We start from the raw sequence: 15228 nt of genomic DNA on the forward strand, positions 1-15228 counted from the left end.
TATGTTCCCCATGGTGAATCCATGCTCACTACTCCTGTTGACTTTCTTCTCCTTCATGTGCCTGGAAATGGTCCCCCATTTCCATTAGCAGAGGGGCCTGCATTTTCACTGGTCTTCCTGTTGTCACTGACGTACTTGTAGAAGCCCTTCTTGTTGCCCTTGACATCTCTGGCCAGATTCATATCCAATTGGGCTTTAAAATTGAGCTATTTTATAGTCGCAGAAGAAAAATGTATTGATGCAACATGGGGCAATCAAGCAGTAGGGATATTTTCAGTGTAATTTTGTTTTTTATTTTCTAACTTGTCCACCAATGTACTATCTTTCCTGTCTTTTCAGCTGTCCAAGAAAGAAATTGGCAAATGGGAGAGAAAAGTAATGCTTCTATGCTACGTATGTGGTGGATCACCATATAAACCAGTATGACATCATTTTGGTATTGTTAGGTAAAGCCAAGGATGCTACTGGTTTGCCGATGTAATGTGATTTCCTCTCCTCTGCCTTGCTGTTCACTGTTGAAGTGCTCTTGACAACATCATGCAGCTTTTAGTTAAGGGGGCAAAGAAGGTGTATGTGCTGAGATGAGCCCCTTCTACAGAGACTCTCATACTGAGGCTGCATTTGCTTCAACCTATTTTTATTTATAGGCTTTTCTCTGGAGTTACTCGCTATAGTAACTGTGCATTTCATGTAAACCAATACATTCTTAGTAAACCCTGACTGAGTTAGTCCAGGAAGAAAATGAGGCACTCAGAAACGAAATGGTCTACCTGAGATTTTCTTTCCTAACCAAACCTGCAAGAGTAACCAGCTTCTGGAAAGCAGAAGATTCAATAGCAAAAGCTGGATAGTAAAGAGTGGAATGGGTAGACTCAAAGTAGGAAGGGAAAATTATTAAGAGATTACCCTGAAAATAAAAGTAGAATTATAATGTTGTAAGGGTACAAGTGGGGAATGCATTGAAGAAACATTTGCTTTTGCATGTGATGAAAGTTGCAGCAGTTTGGGTGGGGAAGACTGGGTTACAGAATGATTATGGTCAAATTTTGCTACTTTAAGCATCTCACACCTACACTACAGAAATACCACTTGGGTCTCAAGTCTGCATTTCTGCTTTGAACAAGGTAGGTAAAGCAAGACTAGTAACAGGAGTGGCATTATCAGAACTCTACAAGGGATTTATATCTTGAAAAAGCTTAAAGAGTTGAGCCTTGAACTTTGGTATAGGAAATTCAAGTACAGGTCCTTAAGCAAATGAATGTACACTGAGTAGGAATAAATATGGAGGAAGAATGTATGTTCCTGGAAATACTACCAGGGTTGTAAACATTCAAGTCATGTTCTTTATCTGCTAAACTGTGCAATCATTCCTCTCAGGTGGAAGTGCAGTATCGTTCTGAAAACAAATGAGTTGCAATACATAGTTTAGACCATACCTCAGAGAAGGGAGCATGTGAACTAGAGATGGATGCAGGTGCAAGAAAAGAAGCAGCTTCATGAAGTCAGAAGTGACATGGATATGCGCAAAACCTGAGCTGAAATGGGGTTATTGGGACAGCTATGGGAGTGAGCAATTGGTTCATAACAGTTAAGATTTGGATCAGCTGAACTCAGGAAGACTCTGAGGCATTTGGAGGAGGTAACTTAATACGTATGCAAAAGCCTAGGTATCCAGAGATAACGTTTAAATTAAATGATGGTTACACTGAAAATTTATATCATAAAGGAGGTAATAAGTAATCTAACCTAATGGGTAGGTATTTTAATTTGTATCTGGAAAATGAAGTATTAAGACTTCAAGAATTCATGAAGTAGTCCTTAGAATGTTTGAGACTAATTTTTTGTGTTTCAGAAGCACCCACGTGATTCGTTGAATAACTTAGTTCTGTAAGCTTTGAAGATTGTGACGAAAATTCATGAATGGCTCTACCAGCTCTAGAATATGCAAATAATTTGGATGAACTGGATTAATGTAATCTGGTTGTCAGGCAGTAAATACTGTGCATCCTTTCTCCGCATCAAGTTTCATATGAGCCTGAGCCATGTGTTTTTTGACTGAACCACCAGTGGATGCTTTTAGCAGAATGGGCTGTGTGTAGCAGAGCTACTCAGAGGCACCTCTTGTTTTTCTGTGACCTGCAGCGAGTGTCTGTATTGCTTACTGGAAAACAAAGTGGCCTCAGGGGAGCAGGGATTGTCGTAGTCCTTCTTGGCACTGTACTGCCATGCAACTGCCATGGAATTTAGCTGGGTAATAAGGCAGCATAGCCTGACTTCTTAGCTTTCTTTTTTCTCCTTTGTCACTGATATTCAGGGCTCGATAAAATAACCTGATGTCCTCCTTATACAGGAGTCACAGCCCTTCAGACCACAAAAGATCTGTTCAAACTGGGATTCCCTTGACAATCAGCTTTGCGGTTTAAGCAGCTTTATACGATACTGAAAACAGTGACAGTTGAGAGAGGTAACTAGAAGACTTCTTATATTATAAATACTTGGCTTGGGAACGTGTGCTTAAGGGTCTTAAGCTGCCTAAAAGAGTCTCTTAATCTGTTTTAATTCTTCTTATATTCTTTCTTTTTCTGAAGTAGGTGGAGGTGCAAGATCTTTCTTTTCATTTAGATGAATGGAGAAGTTCTACATCTGCCTCCAGGGCTACTGGACTCAGTTTTGTAGTATGTGGTTTGGGGATACCACTTTGTAATACATGAACCATCAAAAGTTGGAGATTACTGCCTTAGGTTTGTTCTGTTTTTACAGAGGTGGGTATTTCCATTTCTACTTACATCTGAACTTTGTTTCCTGTCAAGGACAGTATTCACCACCAGGCAAGTGTTGCCAATTCTCATGTTTTCCTGTATGGATGGTGTTAGCATTAGATACTTAGTAACAGAGGGTAGAATTTCCTTGATCCTGTTGGTGCCTTCTTGTGAAGACTTATGTGATAAAGACTTGTGTGATAGTCTCCAAGCGTAGTAGTGTTAAGTCTGTCTTTGAACCTATAACATATGAATTGTGTGCTCTACTAGATCCTGATGGTATGCAGAGAGACAGGAAGCTTAGTAAGAGGACTGTCCAAAATACTTTTTAAAACTGGAAATTACATAAATATTTTGCTGTGACTCATATGAGTTTCAATGATTATTCCATCTGGAATTTAAGTGGAGCTTTTGGGATGTGGGTACACCAGGGGAGAAGCCAAACATATTTCACCTCTAATCTGGCTGGAAGATAGACCTATCTTCTTGTCTGTGGCTGGAGATGAGCCAGTTTGAATGAGCCACTGCTTCTGGTGTGGTCAGCAGGAATTATGCTTCTCTCCTCTCCCTGACATTTATCTTTATGCAGTCAGGTATGAGGAGGAAAACCTCAGGAGAAAAATGTTCTAGTTAAAATGATGGCTTTGAGGATCCAAAGGAAGTAGAATTGGATAAAGCTACTACTTTGACATTCACAAACATTTCACTTGCTAGTGGGAATGAGCAGTGTGTTAACATTGAGGAGGAGGAAGTGCATTTTGGAAAGCTGTGATTTTTCTAAATCTATGAATACTTGAGGAAATAACATCTATTTAGAAATGTATCGTAAGTAATTTCCTAAGAGTATTTAGTCCAGACTAAGCATCTACTGTACAACAAGAATGTTGCTTTTATCAGAAACTATGCCCAAGCATGAAACACTTAAAATTCTTTCACTTTTGAATGTTGCTGACAGTCTTTTTTCTATTTTGTTTAATTGTAGTTGGTCACTTTCATGTTCTTGTCCAGATCTTCAGGCAATGTAAATGGGTAGGTAGTTCAAATGAGATGTCAGTTTGAGCAGTTGTACTACAAAATACTGTCTACCTACTTTTTTAAATGTAGGTGCAGTTGTGCAATCACTTCAGGCTTAGGCACATTTAATTATTTAAGCCTAGTGATGAGCAGTACAAGAAGCACTGGAGAAAAGGTCATTGGAGGAAGAAGAATGAATCTTCCTCAAAAGGCTCTGGTGTTATTTTTGATTTTAGTGACACAAGAAAACATTAAGAATTTAAGGTTACACAGGCTTTATATCATCGTTAGTAACGGGACTGCAAGTTGCCCTGTTACTGTAATACTTCATTTGAATTTTTAATATTACAAAAGAAAGGAAATGCTTTAATTGCTTCAGTTTCTAAAAACAAATACGCACCTAGTTTTTAGAAGTAGTTTTAAGGTTTAAGAAGTTTTAAGAAGTAGTACCTACTAAAAAACTAATACAGTTGGTAAAAGCAAAGAGCTGTAATAAATACGCTTCAGGCAAGAAGAGGAATACTGTAAAATTGTCGTATTTCTTTCTAACATCAAATCTTAAGGTTTCCTACTTGAGCTCTTGTGTCTTCCATTTTGTCTGTACTTCTCTAGGATCTCAATTTTATTCTTTATGGCTTGAGGTTAATATTGAGAAGGAGTCAACGTATAGGGGATGTATGAACCTAAACTTTTTTTGTCCTTTTGTCCCAGATTGAAAGTCATTGAATTGCATCGTTTATTCTTTCTACCGTACTTATGAATATTACTTATCCCCCAATAGGATAGGAAATATGCGCTGCCTTCAATTCTAGGATGGCATTTTGGCTGTTCTGGAGGGAACATGCTCTCTTTCTGTAACTGTTGCTGTTATAAAAGCTGAAGCATCTTTGGTTAGAAGTAGGGTCTTATATTTGATCTACTGTAATGATATGCAGATGCTCTGTGATTAGTCTTGCTTTTGCTTTCTCTGACCTGTTTTTCTATAGGGTAAAGAATGTATAGATTTATATACTTTATAAACTACTAAAGCTGTTATTAAACTATTACATTAAGCTGGTATATTGCTCCCTCAGTGCATGGCTACTACCCTTCAGGACAAATGAGAAGCTTTCCTGCCACCACCTTGTGCACTCCTGGCACTTGTGCTGTTTCTGATTAACTTACTTTCTCTGTATTACAGTAACAAATATCTTTAATGACATTTCATTATATATATTCAATGCCCTGAGTTTCATAAAATGAAGAAATGCTTTTATTTGCTCGGGCTTTCAGTCTCTACTTGCAGGCACTCTGCAAGCAGTAATCATTTTTTTTTGAATTTATTGTTGAATTCAGTTGTTTCATGATCCAAAGCAATGCTTCCATTCTGAGATTGTACTGTTTAAATCTGCAGCATTGGAACAAAATTGGATGCACAGTCAATGCAATGCAGTAAGGGTCAAGGCTGTTGTTCAGGTATATGATCTTCTGAAACCTGTGACCTTCAGTCACAGTTGTTCTATTAATTTGCTCCTCTGCAGGCAGGAGTGAGGATCAGAACGGTAATGTTGCCTTGCTGCTGTCTGCTGCATCGCCTTCAGTGGCCAAATGGATTTAAGATTATACTGTGTTACTGCAGAACAGAGATAAGAGGAGAATTGGATCATGTTTGAGACACCTACAGCCAAACTACCTGCACTGATCCCCAGCTAGAACTGTGGCTGCCATCAGTGTTAGGTGGGAAGATAAAAGTGGGGTCACAAAGTCAAGACAGTGACGGAGCCTTTGTGTCCTTTTTGCTTACGAGGATCAAGACTATTAGCAAGGTTAGGTCTGGTTTTGTTTTTTAATGTTGCCATTGTAAACTCATATTTTTTCTTTCACTTATGTGCTTGCTTGCATTGCACTAGTGAAGGTATAAAGGCCAGGTTGGATGGGGCTTTGAGCAGCCTGCTCTAGTGGGAGGTGTCCCTGCCCGTGGCAGGTTGGGTGGAACTAGGTAATCTTTAAGGTTCCTTCCAACCCAAACTGTTCTGTGATTCTGTGAAGGTGGAGATCAAATACACAAGCAAGTTCTGACTGATTCTCCTCTGCACTGGATAGTCTAAGAATAATTTGAGAAGCATTAAGCGAGAGCTGACTCACTAAATCAGCCATGAAGTGTGGACTTGCTGTATCGGAGGTCATGTCTTACTTTCCAGTGTTTTGCATGGCCTGTGGTCCCCAGTGGGTGTGAAGCTCCAGCCACAGTTGGTACTGGAGCTTATATTAATACATCATGTTACAAATCATTCTCTGGAATCACAGGGCTGACTTTGTTTCCCTTGAGGGCAGGAAACAACCAAAACAGAAGTGTGGGATCAGTTTGAATAATAAAGATAAATATTACAAACCCTAGGCAGGCGTCATGTTGCTTGAATTGCTCTGTAGTTGCGTGGTGAAGCCTGAGGGCTGACACTGCTCTGAGGACAATGACAGGTGAAACTCAGAACAGTTGGAGATTGCAACAGCATTAGGGCTTAGAGACCCTACAGCGATCTAGCTAGCTGGTTCCTGCAAAGGGTATATTTGTAACGTTTGATGGCAAAATGACCCTTGTGGCAAGAGTTTTAAAGCAAATAAGGTTGCAGTACATGAATCTACAGTTTGAATTTAGAGGAAACTCTGCCCCCTGAAGACAATCCCTATGGCATTTAATAGATATGAAAATTATGGGCGTCCATGGAAGAGTGATAGGATGACGTGATGATTACTTGTAAATTTATGGAGTATAATAAAACAATTAATATAGCACTCTCCTGTAGGACTTACTGAATCATCCCAAAGCATTTATTGTTTGGGATGTAATTTTTTATTCCATTTGATATGAAGGCCCCAAAGTAGAAAACTGATTAAAAAGTATTTTTTCTTTTGATATGTGTTCCTTAAAGAGCAAGTATGTTTACACTTGGGATTTTATCTATAGAATTGATGCATAGAACAACAGTATAACTTCTTACCCTGTAACTTCTGTTGTTGTGTTAGGAAAAAATAGATTTAGAATGGTAAATAAACTTTTGGTAGCCTTAAAGAAATAATGTTCTGTCAATGTTGGGTAAGAGGAATATCACAGTGATGTATTCAGGAGAGGTTGTTTCCAAGTGTGTGAAATGGGGACAGAAGGTTCAGAAAGATTACTTTGACTTCTGTTTTTTGGGAATTAATGCATTTAGCACTTAAAATTTTTATGAGATGGGAGCTGAGGAAACTTTTTGAAGTTTTCAATTCTTAGACGTGAGGCAAAACTGAAAGAACATGTGCATTCACAAGTGTGTATTCTTCCTCTATAAAGTTTTAAAATAAAGTTGTTTTTTTCCTAGTTGAGTAAGGTGAAGAAGCTGTGAATCCTTCAGGATAACCCTACTATCTTCTGTATATATCCAATTGGTTTAAATAATGTTTTTCATAACAGTTTAGTCTTGTTAAGATTTTCTGGCACTTTCAGAACCAGGTTTGCATCAAAATACTTAGGGCCAGCTTGCTTTATGAAATAACCTGAGGTAACTTCATGCTTTGATCTAAAATATTCATAAATACTAACATCACTGTTGCTGCTAATCGTTCTCTAGCAGTGTATGATGCTAACTTGTCCAGATTTTGGTCAGGAAATAGCAGAGTCCATAGAACTGCATCCCTATTTTGATGTCTATGGCTGGAAAATGTGTGCACATGTATTTCTTCAAAAGGTTCAAGTGTTCTTTCACATTGACTCACTTTCACTACAGAGGCAATTTTTTTTTGCTTGAAACATTAAAAATTCCTGTACATATGAGGTGAACAACTATCAGCATTGTTGGATGACCTTTTCTTTTTAATTTTTCCTGCAGTCTATGGAAAGAAGGTTATGCCTCAACTGAGGAGTTGGTACCAATGTTCTTTCTTTCCCGCAAGCCTCCCACCGTTTTGTGCCCACAAATTCGCCATAAGCTCTGCTTACCAGAGTCCTTTGCATCTTCACCCCTATGAGCAGATCTGAGTGGTGTTTTCTCTGGGCAGCCTTTTTCAAAGATTGTATCAGGAGCCAAGCATTAAGACACCCTTTCAAAGAGCCCTATCTCTGTTTGAAATCTTGCATTCTTTCCCATTTGCTGTCTTTTCTGGACTCCTTACTGACTTTTTATCCTGATTGAAAGTAGATGGTTTAAAAATCAATTTTTGTTTGTGTTCTCGGTGACCCGATACTCTTTTATGCATTGCTCTTAAGCATCAATCCTAATTCCAGTTTATCCTGGTGCAGCATAAGCCTTGGGAACACTAAATCACCAGTGGAGAGGGCTTGAAGTGCTGGGTCAGCACAGTTTCTCTTGCCTAACCCCAGCCTCAAGCCAGGTGAGGTGGGGAGGAAGCCCCCAGATGCTGGTTGCTGCTCTGGGGCTGTGCTCCCTGCAGCTTGGGGGTGATCCCACTGCGGGGCCCATTGTGGTTCTGAAGGACGGCCTCCTGCTGTGGAACTGCTTACCTCATTAAAACAATTCCCCTAAGCAAGCATGAGGTACTTGATCTAATAACTAATTATTTCATTAGCTGTGTGAACTGACATGACTATATGCTTACAGGCAAGTACATCAATCCAATAAAAATCAGGTAAAATGTGTTCATTACCTCTGAACTTCCCTCCTTTTTCTTATAACAGCTTCTCTAGTACAGAAGCTTAATTTCATTACCTTTTTTTAACCTGAATTTTTTTTAAAAAAAAAAAAGCCCTAAAATTGAGGGCATTGCACACTCTGTTCAGAAGAGACACCGATGGAAGTAACTTGACCTTAGTGAAATCAGTTCATTGTATAGGGAAGGAATTGAACAGAACAAAAATCTAAGCTTATTTCAGATAGTGGACAGCCCAAAAAAAAAAAAAAAAAAGCCTTAATCTGTAGAGAAAATGCTAGGAAACTTTGTAATAATGCTTTAGTCACTCTGGTCAGGTGTCTGTGTGTGTCCAGACTTACAAAAAGCCATCTCTTCTCCTATCTATATGAGAAATGCAAAAGTTCTCTTGGTTCCATGAAGGAATCTAAAACAATCTTACAACTATGGTAAATGATAAATGATGGTTATTTATATCTCAGGGCAATGAAAATATTTTAAAATTCTAAGAATTGAGTTCTCTCCTATGTGGAAGAACAGATTTCCCCCCTGCCCCCATTCTTTTCTGCATTTTTTGCTCTACCACAAGATTCTTTTGCCAGGATGGATTTAGTTAATATAGATCATCAGAAAGTAAATGACAGTGCCTTGGATGCACAAAGTGCTTTTAAATCAGAGTGTCTTGTTTAGTTTCTAGACGCACAGTGAATGTTTACCCTTGAGAGAGAGACCATTATTCAATGTAAACTCTGTTCTAAGTGTATCTGGCATGAGCACCTGAAGGTACCATACCCGGTTATGCGCATACCTTTTTCATACAACTTCAATACATGTAAGTTATTTTGCTCTCCTTTAGTATAACTTCTTATACTATAATGCTTGTTAACAAACGCATATTATACACATCCTTAAAGCTTTCTATTTCAACTATAGTGTACCAATGAAGTTCACACTTGTCTGGATATGCTCAGGACAGCAATTTAGCAGCCTCGTATGCTTAGGAGAAGTGGAAGAAAATATCCTGTGTACCCGATAAGCTACAGATAAACTGGGGGATTTAGTTGTCTTCATTTTTTAATGAAAGAGCAATTAGAGTATGTTCATGTTGAATTGTCTGAAGCGTGCGTGGGTTTTGCCACATCCTTGGCTTTATTAGTTTTTTTTTTTTACTGAAGTTGTTTAATTGTATTGGCAGTTTGAGTAGAGGAGCGATTGCAGACTTTGTTGGAGGTAAGTTGATGCTCAGGGACAAGTAAGTCTGGCTGGCTGCTTATGCTAGAATTGCTAATGGGATTAATTATTCTTGGGATTTCCCACTGAAATCAGTATCACCTGCTCAAAAGTTCTGTTTTCAGGACTGATGTATATTCTGGTGTATATAATCCCATTACTTTTACTTGGACCTTGTTTGCAAGGCTCTTTTCAAGTCATAAGGTCTTAAAGTTGGAAGATCTGAAATTTTCAGTTCTGTACTAAATGAAGCCCTTCACCTAAGTGCTACAGGAAAAAGCTAAACTTGCAGATTCCACAGCTGTAAAATGTTGAATTGGAGTGAGTTCAATTATCTCAAGTTAAAACATGTCCAAATAAACGTTCTGATTATAAAAATGATACCCAAGTCTTGATCAGAATTCCAGTCATGTTCAGTTTCTAATGATTTGGAAAGTGATTATATACCTCTAGTGTACCTCACTAGCAGTATAGGAGTGTGTGACTGAATTTGAATAACTGTTTTCCTCATTTTTGTGTTAATCAACCTGACCCCTGAAATATGGTATCTTATACTTGCCTAGTGTGTAGAACTATTATTGGAGTAGGAAATGCAATGGTTTGCTTTACTGATGGACTGAATGATTTTATAATTCACTAATTTATGAGTCCAGCAGTATGGAAAAAAACTCTTCTACTTGTTTTAATGTAGGCATGATTAATTTTAGACTCAACCTTGAAATTAAGTGTATTCCTTTCCTTGTCATCAGTTTTCAAAAAACAAAGCAGCTAAAATGGAGATGTCCTTGAAGTTTTATAAGCTTAGAGAAGCCTAGAAGACCTGAAGGGACTATCTTGCTGTCTTGAAAAGCATTATGGAAACAGGCCTATTTCTCTTCTGGATTTCTTTCCACCGTCAAAATTTTGAGAACCATCAGCCTTTGCTTTTCTGAAAACACATTACTCCTTGTGGCAGCTGTGTAAATGGCTGCTGATGCCAGAGCTTTATATGTATGTGAAAGGCCATGGCACAAATCAAAGCCATATGCATATGACCATAATACATCTGTTACTAGTAATGAGATGCTTTCACATGATGGAAATGATTCTATTTCTAATATACACACGGGAAAGGGGGAAGATGGGTGCTAATAAGGCACAATAGGGATTTATCCCTTTAAAGCACTTCATAACAATTTGGAAAATGTTTCTTTCAGCACCTTAGTGCTTAAAATCAGTAAATCTATACATTCCAGACAGAAAGTGATAAAGATATTGGCAAGTCTGGGTTAGTCACATCTCTGGGCTAACACATACCTTGCTATAAAGCTAGTGCTTCCCCATACATTACATTTTCATATGGGAAAGCACCTAGGAGATATGGAGTATTCTGTGAGATAGAAGTCGTCCAGTTCAACACAGCATTTCAATTAACTGGATTTTAAAACTGCCACTTCAGAATAATCCTTCTGTGTATTTAAACTGTGCATATAGGATAAATTCCTAATGAAGCTGTGCCATGGTTTACTTCTGTGCCACAAGTTAAGGCCTTTTTTCCTTTAAAAAAAAAAAGTTAAGAATGAAGAAACAATTTGATTGCATGTTAATCTACTTCCATACAACTCCTTAAAACAATAGAACAGAGATATGAGTTAAAAATGACTATCTTCTCCTGTTTTTTTCCCTTAGATGTAAAGAGGGTCTATATTCCAAAGATACAGACTCCAGCACTGTAATTGTTCCCTTTTCCTGTTTACAATTAGATCTGTATTGTTAATAGTCTGTGTAGCTGGCAGTAATTTTAGAGGTTTTTTGAAAACAGTTTTGCTTCCACTTTTGTCTCACTTTTTCTTATCTGCATAGACTTTGTGCTTTTCAGTGAAGAAAGGCATTTCTGTTTTCCCTCTAGAAATCTCACTTGACATTTAGCAAGGGACGTTTTTAAGAATGTCAGATTGATGAGAGCTGTTTGCTGAAGTCTCGCCATGTTCATTCAGCTGGACAATATCTGTTGTTAACAGCCATAATTATTATGAACAGGTTGAAAAGGACAAGCTTATTGCTGTAGTTTGGCAACACGCTTTTGAGCTGCTGGTTACACAGTAGTAATACTTGGCACATTACATTGCTTTTTATCTTTGAAGTGCTTTATGGATATTGACTAACCAAATGGATTAGAGGCTATCTGTAGGTCCCTTGGTTGGAGGAGCAGTAAATAGCTTTTCATTTATGTTTTAAAATTTGTGAATATTTAAGTTCTTAAGTTATTTAAGTTGATGACAAGCAATAGATAAATGAGACTTTTGTAGTTAAGGTATGACTCAAGTTGTGAAAATCACTTGCTTAGTTTTATGCTTTAATTTTAAGGAATGTGGATGGCTCAAGTTATGATAAGTAGGCCGTGCACATGTAGTATCAATATCAATGTCTGGAGTGCTGTCAATTCTGGGTCAAATCTTGTCAATAGCTTTTTCTCCTACCTGTCTGGGTGTATCGTTACTGAGAGCGAGCAAAGAGCTGGTTGGTCTTCTGCAGGTATCCTGGCATTCTTTTATTGCATTACTGTTGCTTACATCCAAAGAAATGTACTAAGAAAAAATGCACAAAATGATCTTGTAAATTTGGCTGAAGGCTTTCAGACTTGGTTTCGTTTTACCATATAGCCTATGGGAACTGGGTAATTAGCCTTTCTTCTTTGGCTTTAAAAACAAACAAACAAACAAAAACCACAGGTGTGGGTATGCAAACAAGATGAGGCAGCAGGATCACCCTGGTAAAGGTGCTGGAAGCTGTTAAGAGTGAATGAGAAGCTCCGTGAGCTTTAGAAAAATCAAACTTGAGTTTTGGAATTATGGATATGGGTCTGGTTGCACAAGTTGCATTACTGAATCTAATGTTTCCTGGTTAGCCAAGTGACGGATGGAGAAGAAACAGGAGAGTCTTGTGCTGGGTTAGATTCTACTGTTGGTATCTTTCTCTATTATGCAGACAGATATGGGTAGATATTTAATCAAATAAGAATTTGCGGATGGGCTCTAGTGACTATTTGTGCTAATGAATAGAAAGATTACTGTGTAGTAGCCTAAATGGTAATTAGGCCATATGTTAGGAAAAACACACGTTTGGCCAGCTGATCCCCAGTATTGAATGTAACTGATGGAATGGAACAACGCTTTACACAACATCTTACCTATGTATTTCTTTGTGTATGATGACACTAAAGCTAAAGAAATCATGATTTAGCAAAATTGCCAATTCAAATGAAAAGGTCTTTTTAATGTTTTTGTGTACATCGCATTTATGTAAGTATCTTTGCATTGGTCATCCCTTTATTTTGTGGCATAGGGAAAAATATCTACTTTCTTTTAAATTTCTTCCTAGCTTGGAGGAAGATGATTTGAAATGAGTTTCAATATATAAATTTAGAAGGGTCATAAAATGTGCAATTTACCATTTGGGTATTTAGATAGATCATTGCCAAGAACTACAAAATAATGTTTAGCTGATTGATATTACTAGTTAACTGAAGTGTGCTCAGAGCAGCTGTATGGAGCTTGAAAGTGTGACACATTTCAGCCTTTCAGACTTGAGAGCAATTATCAAGAGAACCTTAGAGCTGGATTTTCTTAGACCTTGTGTGCCCCTTTTCGATAAGCAAACAAAAGTCACTTTGAAAGGTTCTCCACACTTACTGATTCTTATTGTGGCATTAATAGATATATTTGTTTCAAAAGGTTTGGATGCATAATAGACTTTTGATAATCTGACCTTTTATTTGGACATGTGAATGTGAACTGAGCCTTTTAAAAGTTCAGGCCTTTGTTCCTTCCAGCATTGTTTAGATCCAATGATCGCATAATTTAGAATTTAGCGTTTACCTTCCCTCTTTTATCTATGTGATGTTCTGCACAAAGCATTGCTTGTGATCCAGAGACATTCTGGCTCAATAACATTGCTGGGAAATCATTCCCATCTCTCTGGGCTGAGTTTTTAGCCAAGCAGGTGTTGCTTTACTTTCAAGTCCTGAGGCACTGATAAATAAGTAACAAGATCATCACCCAGCTTCCCTTTAGCTTGCTAGCTTCCAGTGAACCGTAGTTCACATTTAACTCTGCTTTTGGAGAAATCATCCAAACTGACTCTGGATAACATTGTCTTTTTGTCTCTGAATTAAAGACTGGAATTTATTGCTAGTAGAGACTCACAAACCTTAAATGCACAGAGCTTCAGGGAGTGCTTTCTGTGACTTGTGTCTGCTTACCTATTTAGCAGGGTCTCATATTATCAGGGTTTATATTGATCTTTGGTATGATTTCCAGTGAAATGGAGCTTATGGAGAGAGAGAGACCAACCCCCTTTGAAGCCAAAAAGTAAACAAAGGAGAGCCTAGTATAGCTGTAGGTTTGAAAGGAGGGCAGAATGGTGTCTAGTCATGTGTCTGTCCACAGAAAGATCAGCTATACTTGTGTCACTTTTGGCAGGTGTCTATCCTTTTCAAGGCCTGCAATGATGAAGACTCCATGAGCCAATTGCTTCTTCACTTGAAGCTAGCAAATGGTCTCTGAGAAGTTGCTTGTAGTGCTTGAATCTTAGAAATGCAACTGGTAACATGAATGCTGTCAGTGCCCCTCATCCATGCAGCAACATGCTCATACCCATCAGCATGTGCCTGATGATTTTACAGATTATGCTTCTTTAATTAGAGCATGGAAAAATCTGCCAGAGACTGACACTCCCAGGCCTGGTACAGTTTTGCATATTCTGCCAGGCTGTTCCTGGGAAATGTTGGGGGGTTTAGTTTCACTTGGGATTAGTTCTGCTGTGATAACAGGCATTTCACCCGGAACTTGATTGAAGAAAGAGAAAGCTGTTAAAGGACAGTCATGTGAAGAGCTCGTGTTCAGGGCTTAATTTCTTCCTAGTACCTTGGGGTTCATTATCTGAAGTAATCTTCCTTATAACCATGTGATCTCTTCCCTCCAGCAACCAAATACTTTTTCATAACCGGCACGTAATGGATTGGATGCTACTATATGGGAGTAGGGATAAGTTCTGGTACACAAAAGGTAGGAATACCAGGTTAGAGGGCAGATGGCACTGCTATCAGAGGAAAATAGCTAAAGAAGTTGCTTGGGAGGGGGAAATGAATCAAAGAACAATATGCATAAGCATGGTCTCAGTCTTTAAACTGAACCTAAAACTTTAAGTATACATACCATATTACGGTGCTTTTGCCGCTTAGCAGGTTGCTTCAGGTGTACCTATGGTGTTCACCTCCTACCTTGTTTGCCCTTTAGACCAAGAGCCACTGCAGAGCTCTTGACCTGGGTAGTGACAGAGCAGGAGGATGTGGGATGGATATGTTTTTCCATGGCTGGAGTTGGTCTCTGAATCCTGTGTGACCGAGTGGAGGAACAGAGATGGGACAAGATGGGAATCATGCCAGTTTTTGCAAACCTCAAGTCTTGTACAAGTTTCTGGAGCTAACCAGTCTACTTGTATATTTCTTCAAGTGCTCTGTTGGGTTTGATAAGCTATATGTGTTCAGTTGCTTGCAGCTCTTGCTTTCTGAGATTTATCAAGTCTCCATAATGTTGCTGAATCTCGATCATCTTCTCTTCCTAGGCAGTCTCACCAGCTAGAT

At 38.4% G+C, this 15228-nt stretch overlaps 1 protein-coding gene across 6 annotated transcripts in view; it reads left to right on the plus strand.

The window, feature by feature from the left end:
- LRRC4C (leucine rich repeat containing 4C) overlaps positions 1–15228 on the plus strand; it is a 515355-nt gene that overhangs the window by 15587 nt on the left and 484540 nt on the right. The window contains exon 3 of one of the 6 annotated variants that reach the window (XR_014584614.1): positions 340–15200. The exons of the other annotated variants lie outside the window; for them this stretch is intronic. The gene's annotated coding sequence lies outside the window, so the exon portion shown is untranslated. Of the gene's footprint in view, positions 1–339; positions 15201–15228 lie in introns of those variants that run through there. 6 annotated transcript variants of the gene reach the window in all.

This window comes from Anser anser, assembly GCF_964211835.1.
Source record: "Anser anser genome assembly, chromosome: 5".
NCBI classification, from domain to species: domain Eukaryota; kingdom Metazoa; phylum Chordata; class Aves; order Anseriformes; family Anatidae; genus Anser; species Anser anser.